At 32.4% G+C, this 18256-nt stretch overlaps 3 long non-coding RNA genes across 9 annotated transcripts; 2 read left to right on the top strand and 1 right to left on the bottom strand.

Annotated features, from left to right (window-relative positions):
• Nucleotides 1-483: 483 nt before the first annotated feature.
• LOC144544236 (uncharacterized) lies at nucleotides 484-14450 on the top strand. Of its 4 annotated transcripts, none has more exons than XR_013508183.1 (4): nucleotides 484-1085; nucleotides 11099-11152; nucleotides 11664-11741; nucleotides 11940-14450. It is a non-coding gene; the product is annotated as an uncharacterized LOC144544236 (long non-coding RNA). The 4 variants fall into 4 exon arrangements; XR_013508181.1 differs by lacking the exon at nucleotides 11099-11152 and adding an exon at nucleotides 1422-1512; XR_013508182.1 differs by lacking the exons at nucleotides 484-1085; nucleotides 11099-11152 and having other exon boundaries at nucleotides 11176-11741; nucleotides 11940-14195; nucleotides 14234-14450.
• Nucleotides 2698-6007, bottom strand: LOC144544451 (uncharacterized). Of its 2 annotated transcripts, none has more exons than XR_013508225.1 (3): nucleotides 5641-6007; nucleotides 3578-5014; nucleotides 2698-2905 (listed from the first exon to the last, which is right to left on the bottom strand). It is a non-coding gene; the product is annotated as an uncharacterized LOC144544451 (long non-coding RNA). The 2 variants fall into 2 exon arrangements; XR_013508226.1 differs by having other exon boundaries at nucleotides 3578-5009.
• LOC144544486 (uncharacterized) lies at nucleotides 7788-10476 on the top strand. Of its 3 annotated transcripts, none has more exons than XR_013508233.1 (6): nucleotides 7788-8173; nucleotides 8412-8493; nucleotides 8843-8991; nucleotides 9413-9510; nucleotides 10076-10153; nucleotides 10234-10476. It is a non-coding gene; the product is annotated as an uncharacterized LOC144544486 (long non-coding RNA). The 3 variants fall into 3 exon arrangements; XR_013508231.1 differs by having other exon boundaries at nucleotides 9356-9510; XR_013508232.1 differs by having other exon boundaries at nucleotides 9345-9510.
• Nucleotides 14451-18256: the final 3806 nt, after the last annotated feature.

Genomic DNA, 18256 nt, shown 5'->3' with positions numbered 1-18256 from the left:
TAATTCAATATTTATCGCTAATAAGTTATTTCTTTGTCTAGATAAATTTAATATATGATTCTTTCTATACATAATCATAACTATAAAATAAATAAAGAAGAATAATAAATCTTAGTGGTGAAATACATATCATACAAGGCGATCCTATAAAATATATTAGAAGTTCCATTTGTGTTACACTGCTTAAAAGAGAATTAGTTGATCTATTTAATATCCTAATTTATAACAGTATTAAATTAGAAGTAAAAAAAAAACATTTAAGAAAGATAAAATCGTATTTAGAAAAAAAAAAATTATGTTCTCAATGATCTAATTATTGCTATCAAAATAACACGCGCGTCTCCCTATTTAATATGCCATTTAAAAATGTTATTGTCATTTTGTCAAAAAAAAAAATTAATGAAAATATGTTATTTTGTATGAGATATTTTTAATGTTCTCTTATAATATAATCCGTTGCAACGCACGGACATGATACTAGTATATATAATGTGGGAAGGGTTTTACACGGTTCATTGTGTGCTGGCTCATTCTCATCCATTTGATTGATATCTAATGGACTCCAATAGATCTGAATCTCTCCTGTTAACACGTGTTTTCATTTCTTTCATCTCTCTTCGCCTAAACCTCTGACTCTGAGCATTCCGCCCCTCACTAATTCTCCGTCCTCTTTATCCGCAAAGCCTTCTTCTCCGCCTCTCTTCGCAGAAATCACTCAACTCTTCGAAGAAATCCTTCTCCTTTGTCTCCACTGTATTATACGCAACACCACTTAAAACTCTCCTGCACGCCGTGCGACACTGCTTTTCCTCTCTGTCTTTCTCTCTCTCTTGGATAAGGTAGTGTTCTTTGTTGCTAATTCTCTCTCTTGTCACTCCATTGTGGTTTTGTTGATTTTTCGACTGCCTAACCGATTTAAGAATTAGGGTTTGTCTTCTTTTCTCAGAAAAATTGGAACCTTATAACTAAATTTGTACTTTGTTTGGTCGTTTAATGCCAGGTTGGTCAGCAGCAAAGCTTCAATTTTTTTTTTTTTTTTTTTTGTGTCTCTTGCTGTCTGTATGTTTGTCTCTGACTTCAACGAGGTATATTACTGTCTTTCCTTTTCTTTTCTTTTTTTCCTTGTCAATTGATTTATTGCTTAATTTGTTTTAGTCAACAAAATGAGCATACAATCTGTTTTTATTTCTTTTCGCATCTGACCAACTACTTGACTGATTTTAATGCCTTTTGTGGGTTTTGGATTAACCCTGCAATTTAGAATTACAAAGGTTGTACAAAAAAACAAATAAAATAATAAATAAGATGCTATTTTTGGCTTGTTATCAATAATTGATTGGATATACTAGGCTGCTCGTTTTAAAAAAAATATATATATCAACTATAATCTATATTAAACTGAAATTTTAAAAATACTGCAGTTAAGAGTACAAAAACATGACACCAGAAGAAGCATTTGAGCATGTGAAATTAATACTCTCGCGTGTACTATTTGCTCAGTCTCAGCGGAAGGTGCATAATATCCACCCTTTTCTAACTAGGGGTGCATGTTGGTACTATGTCGCGTTGCATGTATACATAACTGGGTTCTTTTCATAATTGAGATCAATATATTTACTGTACTGGCCAAATAACCAATAGTTTCTCATACTTTCCAATGATCAGTGTCTGCTATATTCTATTACTTGGCTCACTACTAGAATTCCCAATAATAGCAATGGTATTAAGTGGTATTAGCAAGCGTAAGAAGGGCCCTTGCAATAGAAATTGAGTTTTGATTTTTTCTGATTAAATTAATATAGTTGCAACGGCAGGCTCTTGCAAATAATCATGCTTGCTAATGACTCCTATTGGCCCTTGCTAATGTCTCATATTCCCCCTTGCAAATAATAAGACCCACCCCAAACATGAGTCCTAAACGGGCCCCACACACTAGTTGCAAGGGCTACCGTTGCAAATAATTTTAAAGATTATGTTTATATTATTTTATTGTGAAGTCCGTTACTATTTGCAAGCGACACCGTTGCAAATATTTTTAGTGTAGTTTTTTATATTATTATATTCAAAAAGACCTTATTATTTGCAAGAGCCATGGTTGCAAAAGGCTTTAGGATGTTATTTATTATATTTTATTATTTAATTTCTAGACATAGAGACTTTAATAGTTGAATGGTGAATATAAATATAAACCACAACAACAAAAACTTTAATTATTTCTTTTAGAGAAGGAAAATTATAATACAAATTTATAAGTGACTACAATAATTTCATACGAAAGGTTCATGTAAATTTATTGGTGAATATATAATCTCTCCCTTTGAACGCTTAATATAATTATAAGCGATTACAACAAGAATTTTAATATTTTTTTTTGGAATAAAAAATGATAATACATATTTACATCAAAACCAACAAAGTTTAATGATATTTTTAAAAAAATTATTAAAATATATCAAACACATACACTAATTAACTTCTTATAAGAGAGAAAATAATACTGTTTTTTTTAATATTCATTTCCACTATAAAAAATAATAATATAAGAGACAATTGGTGTTTAACGATTATCTTTTTTCAATAAACATTTCCAATCTAATGCCTTAATTGTTGTTTAATAATTAGAAAATATTTCTTATTATTTTTAATTAATACTATTTAATCACAATGAAATGTAATTAAGCAGCAACAACTTTTTCTCTAATTCTGACAATTTAATATATCATAAATTTTGAATTGAACATGATTTTCATAGTCCCATTTAAATAGCACAATTTGATCCGAAAAAAGTGATACAGTTACAGTAGGTAAATAGTAGTTAAATATTACAATCCTTCTTATATACCACAAATCACAAATTTTGTCTGCACTTGTGTTGTCAAGTTACTGAAATGTCTCATATGTCCTCCTGCATATTTTTTTTACACATGAGATATAATCTAAATGAAAAAATTAGCATAAATTCAAAGTCACAAATAAAACTATACTTGAATTCAAGTATTTTAGCTAAGAGACTATATGCTCAAAAGCACATTTGTAAAGAAAACATAAAGAAACATTTGATATGGGAAAAAGGTCCTGTTGATGTTTCTTTTTTTGTTTGATGGACATAACTAACATAATGACGGAGGCGTGTGCACAAGCACGTATATTAAAGCCTTATCTAAGTTATCATGGCGAAAATGATATTAATATCTGGCCATCAATGGATTGGAATTCTTCTAACATTGTAAAGTACAGCTGTGGCAGCTATCTCTGACAGCTTGAACTCCAGAAAATCAACTCCTAAAATTGAATTCGGTGCAAATTTCGACCCAAAACCTCTTCATAATTTTTTTTTGTATTCATAAATGGTATTCGCACGAGCTCATGTGCTTTTCCTGTTAAGCATCTAATTTATAATTGTTCATTGTAATGCTTAATTAAAATTAACATGTTGCCTCGATAATACAACCAAAACTGATTCCAATAGCAAGCACAGTATTAGCTACATAAAAATTTACCATTAGTATGAATCTATACTGGGCTCTACACTAATTCATGATCCTATATAACGAATGTTAAAATTAAAAAATAATACCTCTAATCATGGTCAAGATGAGATCAGTTGACTGTAAAATCAGAAACTCCTTGGGGCCATTTCCGTCGCTGAACTTGTGGAGAAAATAATCCATGAAAGAGAAAGGTGTCACTGCTTGCATTCTAACTTAGTAGGGCTTATAATTATTTTGCAAGCCCTTAATTTGCACCTGGTTATTGCTTGTCATTTTCCTACACCTTGTCAGAATCTGTGTTACTACCATTGTATCCTACTCAAGCATACAAAAAAAAATGCTTTAAACTATAGGCCCTACTAAGTATAATTGTTGTTTTTTTCTCTTTAAAAAATACTCTTTAAAATAATATTTTCTTCAATTCAAATTGCGTTTTAAAATTATATTGCTAAACTTTTCTTCATTTTGAAACTATTATCTTCATGACATTCCCATTAGAAAGGACTTATTCTACAATTGTTTTCATCCTGTCACGAAAAGGTCCTTATCCAGGGACTGTTTTCTAAAACTATTTTATTTTCTGTCACATTTCAGTCCCTGAATACTGTCAGACTTGAAATTTTGCACTACAGACTCTGTTATTTACCAGAATTCACCCAGAGATGTATAGAATACTGGAAATTTACAGAAAAGGCCCTGGAATGTTGCAGAATAATGCAGAATTGTGCAGAATGCTGGAAAATTACAGAAATGCCCTTGAAAAAAACAAAACAGCATACCAGAACATAAAAGAGACGGGTAACGGTCTGTACCATTGCTCAAAATTCATGAACAACACTTAATTTACTAAGCAAAACACTAATACTAACAGAAATTTTTACTATTGCAAATGCTGACGTTCCTTTATTTACTGGTAGGCTTCCAAAATTACCCTGTGTTAGTGAGATTTATTTTTTCAGTTTGCCTAGACAAGTCAGATTTAGGTCAAGGTTATGACTTGTGATGGCATATAAAATGCAAGCAAACACGTGAACTATTTTCAGTTTGCCTAGACAAGTCAATTAAGAAAGTATTGTAAATACCTGGGCAAGCCTCTCCTCACGACGGGCAATCTTGCGATTTGAGTTTATAATTTTAATTTTTAAAAGTGGGCGTTGGTAGGGTCGGTGGGGTGCGGGTTACTACGAACCAACCCTATTTACTTGCAAAGATTAAATATCAATTTATTGGTCAATATTACCAATTGAACCAAACAAGATCAAATTTGATTCTATAATGTTACTATTTAAGTTTCTTTATTGGCCTATTGCTTTAAGTTAAGGATTTAACAAGGCTAATTGGAACTGCTATAGACATGGCAACTACAGATATTGCTAAGCTCTACATAGTTATGCATAAAAAACAAAAAAGAGAGGAGAAACCTGAGTCGAACTTCCAACGGGTCCTGATCTGGGAACAGTTGGGGTATATCGTCATAGACCCGATTTGCACCTCCATCTGCACCAACCCTCAGCTGTGCTGCTCTACACATAATTTCAACAACATATGCTTTGTCAAAACACTTATTCAAATTAAAGCTGTCAACAGTTGGGGTATACACCTTTTATGGTACATCTGTTAGGCATAACTGAGGGGAAGGGGGCAATTTCTTTACTTTATTTTTGTCCAATTCAGAACAGAAACCAGTTACAGTGGTCCCAAACATGCCCATTTTATGCTAAAAATTACAATTCTGGCAAGATGGAAACACGGACATTTAAAGTGCTAACATGAAAGTTAATTGAGACCATCTGTGGAAAATGTTGAACGTGTCAACTAGCACACTAATTATTCAATTAATGTTATTATAAATAATATATAACAGAAGGTAGCCTTTTTTTTAAAGCCGTGCAGCTGCACGAGTGAAGGTAGACTTTTTTTATTACTAACTTCAATTTCTTCAATTTCTTTTTGGTTCAGGCATTTTGTCGAACACTTTAAAGGCATGCATCCCTGTTATAGTGTTGTCAGTATACATACAAAAAGAAAAGATTGTGCTCCACTTAACCCAGATTCATTAATCGAGAGTTCAAATCAAGTATTATGCTCTGTCTCAGACTCCATCTTTTACTCATTTTTTGACCGGCCAACAACACAAAAGAATTCGTACCTTAATAATACACCTAAAAATTGAAGAATTGTAAAGGAGAGAGAGACACCAGGAAAGCCTAGGATGTGTCACGAGAGGTCGGCAAGCGTCGGCGGTGGTCGCATGGAGGGGAGACACCGGATCTAATTTGGGTTCGGCTAGTGAGAAAGAGATAGGGAGACAGCAGCTAGAAAGAGCGATAGTGTTTGGATTTGGAGCGGGGAATCCAATTAGGAGGGAATGAAAAATCTCAGGCGGGAAGATGGTTTGGCGGCAGTCAAAAGAGGTGGGGGGAAGATGTCAAAAAATTTGAGGGAAATGAAAATTTGGTAACTTTTGCCTCCACGAAGTCTGGTTTGGTTTTGAAAAAAAAACACCAAGTCCCAAGTCCCAGAGAAGACCTCTCTCTGTATCGCATTATGCACTTACCCACAAATTCATGTCACCTTAGGTATCATAATTTCTCCATTTTAGATTGGAGACGTCTGATCAGTTTTGGCACGAATATTGAAGGGATCTGCCTTTTCAGCTAGGGCAGATTTAAACAGAAATATTATGTTACCTCAGAGAATATAGATTTTCCTCCACAACATCTAAAATGGACACCTCCTTTGAAATCAAGACCATTCAACCCCCATCATACGGCTATAATTTACAAATCTACAATTTAAATAATAATTGTACATCAATTAATATGAAAAAAATTCAAAATAAATATTTTCTACTTTTTTACATCGTATATGGCCAAATAATACTTATGAATGTTAATTTTATATAATTTCATCATTGTTTGCCTCTTAAAATTGAGCTAATAATTTTGGACCGTTCAATTTTACGTTATCAATCAACGGTTGATTTGTAATGAAATGAATCCAAATGTGTTTTAAAATGATCAGGAGAACACTCTGAATATAAAGAACACAAAATTTCTCTAGTTTGGTTATGTCTAAACTTCGATCTAACGTGAAGTGTTTATAGCCATTCGATGATGCAATATTCCGTCAACTCGATGGATAGGTAAATAAAAATAAAATTTCATCAAACTTCGCTATAATAAAATAAATACAATACTCTTTAATTTCAACAGTTCCGATCAACCAACAAACGATATATTTCCGCATGTCTTCATTAACTTATAAAACAAGAGTTTTTGTATCATGTTCATGCATATAAGATATAAGTCATAAGCTCTAATTTTGCGAGTCGGTGAAGACGTACATAAGTACGTCGTTTGTTGGTCGATCGAAACCGTTTAAATTAAAGATCTTTCCAGTTATTTTCTTGCTACAAAAGTTTGATGAAAAAATATTTTTATTTACCTATCCATCGAGTCGACGGGATATTAAAACATCGAAGGGTTATAAACACTTCACGTTGGATCGAAGCTCAGACACAATCAGACTTGAGATATTTTGTGATAGTTACGTTCAATGTTTTCTCTAGATTATTTCAAAACTAATTTAAAATCATTTCACCAAAGATCGATCGTCAATTGCTTGTGCGAAAATGAGCAGTCCGCAAATGTTTAGAAATACCAAAAGGGTAAATAATAATAAAATTCTTCAAAATTGACAATTATAAGTATGATTTGACCACACAAGCTGTAAAAACAAATTTAATATTTTTTTTATATTATTTGTTGTATCAATTAAACTTATATATACACAAATTCAACATAATAAAACTAATTTTAGATGTCAAAATTTTCACTTTTATCTTAAATTTTTGCGAAAGATATTTTTGTTAAATAAAATTCAATCTAATTAAACGAATTATTTTGCTAAATCTGTAGTTTCTCTTTAATTCAAATTTTTTTATTTCACCCTCTGCCAAAAATTAAATTATCTCTCTCTCTCTGCCGACTACCAAAATATCAAAGTTTTCATTTTCCCAAACCTAACCCATTCATTTTCGAATTCACATCCTCTATGATATCTCACATTTTACATGACTTGTTGGAAAAGCTCAACCGTTCAATACATTCTACACGAATCTCACAGCTCAAATAACACTGGCCCCCCGTGCTATTGCCGAATAAGCACTGGACACGTCGATCACACAAAATATGAGATAACTCAGAGAATTCGCACACTTCATTTTCTCTCACTTTCTATTTTCAATTCCCTCCAAAACATCACTAGATTCATCTAACAGAGAGAGATCGACAAATCTCACTTTTCTAACCTAGGCGCCGCTCACCTTTCCTCTTAGAACAAAAAAACCAGCGATGCCCTCTCTCAGAAACAAAGAAAACTACCCGTTCCCCCTTTCCTCCGCCATTCACCTCTTCCAAGCGTGTGAATCACCTGTCTCCTCCTTCGCCGCTACTCCACCACCTCCTCCGTCGCACCCTCACCCCTAACCACCACCTCGTCACACCCTAAACCCTAGTCAAGCCCTCCGCCGCTACTCCACCACTAAAACTCGAGCTAGCTGCTCCGCCACCTCCGTTGCCGCTCCGCGAACCCAGCCGTACGCTCTTTTCTCTGGTGCGATTCAGATCTAGAGGAAGATTAGATCGATTTACTTCTTTGCTAGGGCAGACTTCTCTCAGGTTATTCTTTTCATCATTTCAAGCAATAGGTTTCTTCAACTGTGATTATCCATTAATTAGGTCGAAATTTGGGATCTGAGCTAGGGTTTCTTCAATTGTGAATTGTATATGCCTAGGTTTCTTCAATTGTTCACAATTATCATTTCTGAGCTCAATTTTTGCACCGTGTGCTTTGACGTGCCTATTTGACCACTCTATAATGGTACTTATTTAATATGAATATGCATCCAATTTTCAGATTGCAAGGAATACAATGGAGCTGTTCTTGGGGCCTAGCGTTAAGATTAGAGTTTTGTTGTGCAAGAGAGAACACGAAACAGGTATTCAACCATTGGTTTATTTAATTAAAAGGATGCTGTGTTGATGCTACCATTGGTTTATTTGATTACAACTTAGTATTATTTTTTATCTACATTATCCAACTAAATGTTCCTCAATGAAAATGTAGAAATAGCCTTCATGACCTTTATGATTGCTTAAAGTGGTAAAACTGCACATGCCTGAAACTGCATATTTATTTACTTTATACTAGGAAGGATTATGTGCAGTTTTTTCTACACGTGTTCTCTGAAATCCTGTGCAGTGCACCAAATTACCAGAAAATAGTCCAAAGGGAATAAGATAAATAATGTTAAAATTTAGAGACATGAATTTAGGCTGTTGCTGTAGGAATATCACGCGATAAATGGAGTGCGTGTAGTTGTGAAATTTGTGGTAGAGACCCACGGTTCTAATGGTGATCCCGCTCGTATGTGTGTTTCTTTCTCTGACGATGGTCATGCCCTTGTTTCGATCTGTCCTGAAGCAAAGTATACCAGGTTTGTCTCTCTTCATTTGATTGGAATTCAAATGTTCAATTTGGGATAGAGGGAGGGGTTCTGTACTGATTAGAACCTTAAATTCATTGATAAAATAGATTACTTACGGGTTGATAAAAATAGATACTAGAGCTGTAGGCTCCAATGACAGTTCACTTGATGCACCCTAGCATTCCACAATATTTTCTCCAATATTTACACTTATAAGTTCAACAATTTCTTTAACTACACCCTTTGAATCAGTACCAGATCTGTTGACTCAAATCTTGACATTGCTATCATATTTGTTGACTCAGTATTCTTTTCTTTTGGCAGCATGTTGTGTGAAAAAGAAAAACTTAATCAATATATAGTTCTATTGTAGGGATATGGCCAGAATCGCCGAGATAAATCAGTGATATCAGAATTGTTTATGATTCAGTTTAGATAAGGTACAAGCATCTCATATATATACATATCAAGGAGGTTTTAGGAGTTTCGGTGCAAAATTAACCGAAGATCAAGGGTTACTATTGGCTGGTATGTAGTTATACACACATGCTCATCCTCTCTTGAATTGCAACCTACTTTATGTAATTTTTAATATAATAGAATGTCATTTTAATCAAAAATTAATTACTGCTTGCAAGGTCTCACTGTACCAGTCCCATTCCCCAACCCGTTAAGGATCCAATACCGGTACCAAATGCCCATTCAATCTATAAATTACATTATTCAGAAAAGACCCTGAATTTTAACTAAAAAATTTGAACCACATGGAAACCTCTCTTTCTATGGTTTCTGCCACCTGGTATGCTGGTACCATTTTGCCCCTGAATACCAAGGCATTCCGTTGCTTCCAAATCATCCACATCATACCAATAAACCGGCACATCCATTTGGTTTTGCTCAACCTCCCATCTGTTGCTGCATTATTCTCTGATCGAATTTAAGTCTCTTCAATCGAGTCAATGGGACTTAGTTTCTGACAAACAAATGGTGCAAGAGGAGTAACCTCTTCAATTAAACTTTTAAATTTTCTTGCACCTTCATAAAAGAGTCATATGTTCTATATTTTTAGACAATTGTTTTATCATTGGTGCAGGTTGCAAGATGTACCAAAATAACTAATTCAAATACAGAAGATGCAAAGTATGTTATTAATGTTAAGCAAATTGCAAAGGTATATACTTGCTCTGTGACTTCTATTTATGGATTTCTTAAATACTCATTATTTAATATTTTGATTGTTTATTTAATTAGGTACTGGATTGCGAAAGCTATCTTGAATGTGCTTAAATGTTGTGTCTGATGATTGGCGCTAATGACATATTTTAGAATTATGCAACTAATTTATTGACTGTAAATTATGGTGATGGATATATTTTGGATATATTTAGAAGTTCATTTTAGTACTTTTGTTGTAATATTTTTTGGTATTTTGGTACAATGTATGATAATTGTACTATATATGTTGATTAATGCTTATTAAATGTTATCTCTATATTTCAATGTGTTTATGTAAATCTGGTTTAATGGAAATGTAATAGCTTATTGGGTTGGTACCGGGTTGGTATTGGGTTGGTACAACGAGAGAGGATTATAGAATTGGAGCATGCAAAAAGTATCAATGATATTCTTGCAAATAATCAGGTGGGACCCATATTAATTATCCTTGCAAATAGTTAGGTGGGACCCACGTGGGACATCCTTGCAAATAATACGTGGGGCCCATCAATGATACCCTTGCTAATACTCTGTGGGGCCTACGCTACATATCCTTGCTTATACTCAGTGGGACCCACAAAACATAACCTTGCTAATACTCAGTTGGGTGAATACTCTAGAGAATAATATTAACAAGGGTAGCCCTTGCAACAAATCTGAAACTGACTATTAGCAAGGAGGCTTTAACCAACGGTAGTTATTGCAAGCGCAGCGCTTGCTAATAGCGTTTTTTGGGCTTGTAGCAAGGGCACGCCGTTGCTACAATCGAAATCCTACCGTTGCTAATATTGAGGATTCTAGTAGTGGCTATAGGGAACAAACACTCGATAATTATTTCTACTTTTCTTTATAAGACAATTGAATTTCATTTATGGATTTTGTCTTCTATTGAAATTGACAGCTCAGGGATTGCCTCAACTGGAGGATTTCAAGTGAGATTGACAACATCTTTGCAGTGGGTTAGACTTCATGGAACGGTTTTGTTTAGTCCTTACTGTGTGAAAGGCCACACCATCTGACGCCACCATTAGATAAAAAATAAAGATATTGGTCAATGAAGGCCTAACTGTTTATGTACTTGATATGCTATTTAAATTTATAAAATTTTATTCTACAAATTCCATCATAAAGTTGTCTCAGATATTTGTGGCATGTTGATTGCATCTTATAACAGTGTGGTAATGGTTTGATCTGGAATTTTGCTCTATGGTTTACTTCAGTAGATAACAGACCTGTGAAATCTGGTAGAAAACTGATTTTATTTGTTTATGATATGTATGTTAGAGAAGCAATGTTATATTATTCGGTGAAAACTGATTGGATATGGATTGAAAAGTGACCAGATTATATCCATGTCCATTTTTATTTTTCAGATACGAATCAAATAATATCCAATCCATTTTTATCCCAACACGTTATAATTTACAGCTGTGACCTTTTTTCTTTCAAATTTTCTCTTTGCACAGAAACCTATTGTATTGTTTGGCTTATACCGATCTGTTCGGGACTTGCAACTGATTGGTATGTCAGGATCGTGAAAAGAGGTAAATTTCCTATGCTTCATTAAATTCAATTAAACCCAAATCTGTAGTCAGTGATCATCGGTGACATTGTACCGTTATTTCCAATGACACCTGACTACCATAGTTTGAACTTTGAAGCTTCACATGCATGTAGTTAACAGAAATCCAAGAGGGCATTTTTGAAAAGCATTTCACTTTTATTTGTCTTCTTAGTTGCAGAGTTTATTGGAAAGAAAGGAGTCACATGTAATTACCAGAAATAATGACAATAATGATAATGACATGATGATGGTTTTAGAGGTTACATATATTTGCTATTTTTGTCCAGTTGATTTTGAATTAGATAAGAAAATTCGTGCATTACCTTTGGATTCCATCATGCTATTTCTTCAGTGTTTATTCTTGACTGATTTCTCCCATCTTCTCTATATATTATCATTTATCATATCGCACTGAAATCATTTTGAGTATCTTGATTTCAAAATCACTCTTGCTTTTATGTTCTACATTGCTTTCGGATCCTCCGTGCTTGCTCTGCTTATGCTTTTTTACCTATTTCAAAGCGTATAGTTTCTAATCATATGAAGAACTGCATAATGGATCTAAAGAGATGACCGACCTGGAGCTAAAAGACACAATTCCAGCTAGCCATGACTTTGTAGATACTAATCTTGGAAGGGACTGGAACAAAACTTACATTCCGTATTTTTTACAATTTCAAAGTAATGCATAATACAATCATAATAACACATACAAGTCCTTTATATTTCTGAACCACTTTTTAATCTCAACAGTCGAGTAGTTGTTTGTGTTTGATTACGTGTTTACTGGCAGATACAGATCTTTCACAGTGACATAGACATATCATTTGTATTTTAATTGCACGTTTACTGGAACATACATATCTTTTATAATGACATAGACATATCATTTGTATTTTAGTTACGTGTTTACTGGCACATCAATTCCTGACTATTTGGTTGCAAACCTCATCAGTATTTTCTTGCTACAACCTATACGAAAATGTATTTGCTATAATTTGATTTAATTGTTTATTCATAGGATATTTAGGGATCCTATTGCATTAGTCAATTCATTTTTACAAATCTCAATAGTTTTTCTACTTCAATTTTACTACTATACTACTCTTTTAAAATGTTAAATTCTAATTTTACACTTACATCATTTTTACATGTGAAAAGTCACAAAAAATAATATCCGCTTTTCATAAAATACAAGAGAACTTATCCAACATAGTAGTAATATCAAACCTATCATTTACTTGGCATAACTTGGATGAAAAACGTTTCTCATGAATTCTCAATATAATATGTTTGTAGGTGGTGAGATTTGTGCTCAGTTGAAACAAAATCTAGCTTTATCCTCATTTAGAGGAATATTTACGTACATTTATATAGTATAACTAATGTTGGTTCTACATTGATCAGGAAAAAATCAGTAAAAAGAACTCTTTAACTGAACTATATTTTTTCTTTTTTTCCTCTTTAAGTTTGTTTTGAGCATCTATTGCTCTTGGGAGAAAGGAGATTGACTTGCTTGATCTATTTTATATGTCGTGAAATCTCTTTTATTGCTCTCTTTTCCTTTGTTTTTTTTTTTTCTCTGTGGGTCGTACTTGGGAAATCATTAATGATAGGGGTTTACTAATGGGAATTGTGTTCATTTTCACATCTTAAACCTAATTTATTCAAGAGGGATTCAGGGGTTTATTATGGAGATTGTAAAGTACTGGATAGTTATATTAGCTTTGATGCATAATTGTAAAATTACGTGATTTGAAAAAGAGAAGAAGATTACAGGATTTGTTATTTTCTTCAATAAGTGGGGGATTATTTGAGAAATAAAATGATTCATTTTTTGAATTTTAGGAAAACACCCTCCTCAGCATTCAATCCACATTGGCTGCTCAGTATTGTACTGGTTCAGTTTTGAAAAGGTTTTGCTATATGGTCATTAAGCACAAAATTTGGTCTAAATAATACTTAATTTAAATAAGGCTTGATTTGATTAAACCTCAACTCTGTTATTTTTATTTTACTAATTGTAGTTGTTTGCTTGATTGCAATTTTTGTTTTTTGTTTTACTAATTTTAGTCGCATTATATATAAGAGTAGAGAAGTGGGTTAGTTTTTTTTAACAGTTGGAACCAGCTGTTTGATGCCAACCAACTTTTACCATCCTAATACGGTGTACCAATTGGAAATCAGTACCAGATTTTTGTATTCATTCGTCTGCTACGAAGTACCAGTAAAGCGAAGTGCATACCAAGACTAATACACACTTGGTGTTGCATGCAATAGGCTCGATCTATGCTATGAAATTGGATTTTACAACTACTAAAATGCATTTTGTAATATTTGTTTGTGAATAACAATAACAGGTTTTGTTGGTTGTGCAGGGACATTGCTAGAGGAGTATGATTGTTCACAAAGTTGGTGATCTTTTATTTGATCCGTGAGCCTCGCTCTCTTTCTCTACATCTAATGTTCCAGGGATGGAGGAGAACTGACCCGATGGCAGGGAGAGCGGCAGCATCAAACAGTCATTAAAGGATGAATTTGTTAGAATACTTGCTTCTTGAAATTATTAAAAATATTTAAAATTTATATTATCACCGGGTTATCAACAAAATTTATATGCAATGGCATTTATATTTGTATACTTTTTTTAATAATTTAGGTTGATTAAAATAGAGAAATAAAAAAAATGCATGTATATATTATATATATTTGGATTTGTAATGTATATTACGTGCGAGAAACTTTACTATATGTAAGCTCACTTGCATGATATGTACTTTTTTTTCCGTTTTCTAATATCAAGCTCATACAACTCTAATTGTATTTGCCGAAGCAAAGCGAGGCATACCTCTAGTTATTTTTAATTTAAAGTACCGGATGATAAAGCAGACTTAAACCCATGTGTCGAAATGTGTTCGGCCACGTGCATTCTAATTCGATTCATTCATTTTGCACTCCAAAATTTATTATTATTATTATTATTATTATTATTATTATTATTATTTATTTATTTTGCCTTGCTGAATGCATATGTTTAGTTACATATTTCATTCAGAATATTTGATGTTGTTTTATTTCAAATGAAAAAAAAAAAAATCTACTGGCAATGTCAATACGAAATGACTCTACAAATCTGTTTGTTCCAATGCCAAAAGTGGTATGTGGGAATATGAGTTACTAGCTTTTAATCAGTGCAAGATGATGAAAAATGGGGAAATGTGTACAAAATTATATCATGGAACTGAAAATGATATATCGATCTCCAAAAAAAAAGGGCAAGAATGAGGGACAAAAAAAAATACCAAATTTTAGTCCGAACTAATATTTTGTGGATCTATTTTTTTTTTTGTTGGTAATAGACATAATACATATTAGCCGTGGTACGGATTCATATCTTTATTTCAAAAGTTTTAATGGTCGATCTGAACCGTTAAATATGATCTCCATATATACTTGTATACTAAATTTTCTACTTTATAAAAAAAATATATTATTTTTTTAAATAGATAGAAAATCACCGGACTTGAAAATTATATGGATCATTCAAAAACAATGATTTTTTTTAATCTATCTAAAAATGTAAAAATTCTGAAAAATATAAAATTTAATTTCCAAGTACATTTTTCATTTTTATATAGAGATCAGGTTAGTTAAACTGTTTAGAAACAAAAAAATAATAATCCGCATTACATATCCTTTTTTTTTTGGAAAATATTAGTAGAACTATCAATCAGTATTAATCCCCATTACATATCAATATGCTATATGCACAATACCATAGCCTAACTCTATATCTAATGGGGCTATGTATTAAAAGCCCCATAAACTATTATGGGCTAAGTACCAAGTTCAGTTAGTAAGATTTTTCAGCAATCTCATTCAGAATGTCCGTACAAAGCTGCAACAAACTTGCATCTTGCTGATTAGTCTCTTCTCAGTTTTGTCCACATATTTTTGGAACTAACAGTCTCATATAAAAAGGCAACATAACATCACTTTAATTGCATCTTGCTGATTAGTCTCTCCTCAGTTTTGTCCACATATTTTTGGAACTAATAGTCTCATATAAGAATGCAACATAAACATTACTTTAATTGCATCTTGCTGATTAGTCTCTCCTCATTTTTGTCCACATATTTTTGGAACTAACAGTCTCATATAAGAATGCAATATAAACATTACTTTAATTGCATCTTGCTGATTAGTCTCTTCTCAGTTTTGTCCACATATTTTTGGAACTAATAGTCTCATATAAGAATGCAACATAGCATCACTTTAATTGCATCTTGCTGATTAGTCTCTTCTCAGTTTTGTTCACATATTTTTGGAACTAACAGTCTCATATAAAAAGGCAACATACACTTTAATTACATCCTGCTGATTAGTCTCTCCTCAGTTTTGTCCATATTTTTTTTTTCCAAACAACAAAGAGAGGAGCTGACATGAAATAATGAAAACTGTGATAGGTATTTGAGACATGATCCTCTTACCTCTCTATTTTCTTCATCATAACTGCTTCAGTTTTCACTTTTAATATGGAATAAACGTTCAGAATCCTTTGTGAACACTGAAACGAGTAGCTCTAGCCGAAAACCTTCCTTCATAGTTTTATATTGTTTTACTCAAATTTAATCAACAAGATTTATCACTTTATGCACCTAAGAGATATGTTAATTATTGTAAAATAGAGAAATAAGATATTAAGAAAAAGAAAAATAGCCTTTGAAATGTACTATTCTCTATGGCTATTAATTACAAGACACTATTTCCTATACTATTAAATAAACTTGCTGTTATAATTTGAATACTATTTTATATTTTAACAAGACAATAGTATTGTGCATAATTGTTCTAACAATTAAGTTTTTAACTCACATTTCTTTAATAAGTAATTATTTAATCTGCAATTTAGCAATATTCTTTTTATTAGAAGTTATATGATTATTTAGATTAAAAAGAATGCGATCTCTATGCTGGTTGTCATCAATTTTTTTGACTACCCAACTTCCATTTAAAAGAACATAAGAAAAATGGAGCTAAATTCGTCCCTTAGTACTGATCCAACATGTTTATCCAATGGATCGGAGTCATGTGGTGTTTTCATGCAAATCTCTATATTTGTTGCATAATGCAAGACAACCCATTAGTAGTGTTGACTTCTATTAGTAATAATTTTATACACAGCATTAGTTGCACAAGAGCGCCATATCTCAGGAAATTTGTTCATTGTTACTTAATGATGTTTTGAAAGCTAGTTAGAATATAATTAGTGTCGGACTGAATGAAATGTTTGGATATTTTTATTGCATTTAGCAAAATGTCATATCTATTAATTTAATTAGTCGTGAACCGGGAGTTGCATTTAAAGTGATTAAAAATTAAAATTTTGAAAGCCAAGTTTATGTGAGATATCTACACAGATACAAATGACAAAACATATGCCTTCTAAAGGGTCAATTCTATTTTCAGAAACAAACCCCTCAAAGTTAGCTATAACTTTATATATTTAAATAAGGAATGGGAATTGAAATTTCTAATATCCGAGATAAATTCTTTACCCTGTATTTTGCATTAGTTTCAATTCCTAATATCCGAGATAAATTCTTTACCCTGTATTTTGCATTAGTTTCAATTCCTAATATCCGAGATAAATTCTTTACCCTGTATTTTGCATTAGTTTTGTTCTCATTGAGTTAATTTCTAGCTGGTCAAGCACGTTTAATTTCTACCTTTGACATTAAATGCCTTACTCTATTTTTATTTTGCTAAACTTTATACAACCAGAGTTAATAGTCAAGTGCTGTTCAACCAAGAGTATATGTTAATAAATGCAACGGTAATTGATGTTCATAACTGGATGGTTAAAGCAAGAAAGTGTGGAGGCTTGAACATTATAGAGGCCTTTCTAATTTTAATACTGGAGCTTTTCTCATTTTAATATGATGTAAATTGTAATTAGATAGGTGACCAACATTGCTGAAATCCAATTGGGCTATGCAATGACTTTGTAAAAAAAAATTTTATCATCAATATATTTCTTAGTGGATCTCCCACTAACAAACAAATTTCTACCTTATCAAGCACGTTTAATCTGTTCAAACCATACCCCATTTTTCACACTACCTTTGACATTAAATATGATGTAAATTGTAATTAGATATGTGAACAACATTGCTGACATGAAGTCCAATTAGGCTATGCAATGACTTTGTAAAAACTTTTTTATCATCAATATATTTCTTAGTAGATCTCCCACTAACAATCAAATTTCTACCTGGTCATGAAGCACGTTTACTCTGTTCAAACCATACCCCTTTTTCCACACTACCTTTGACATTAAATGCCTTACTCTATATTTTTTTTTGAAAACTTTATACAACGAAGAGTTAATAGTCATGTGCTGATTCGATCTAACAAGTTTTAACATACGTCTTTAATCCATAATCGATTATTCAGCAATTCAGCAAAATTCTATTTCTAGGAAGTTATGATTAT

The sequence above is a fragment of the Carex rostrata genome, chromosome 26, assembly GCF_964058835.1.
Source record: "Carex rostrata chromosome 26, lpCarRost1.2, whole genome shotgun sequence".
Lineage (NCBI taxonomy): Eukaryota > Viridiplantae > Streptophyta > Magnoliopsida > Poales > Cyperaceae > Carex > Carex rostrata.
The sequence above is the reverse complement of the archived record's forward strand: the minus strand, read 5'-3'. Positions and strand labels throughout refer to the sequence as shown.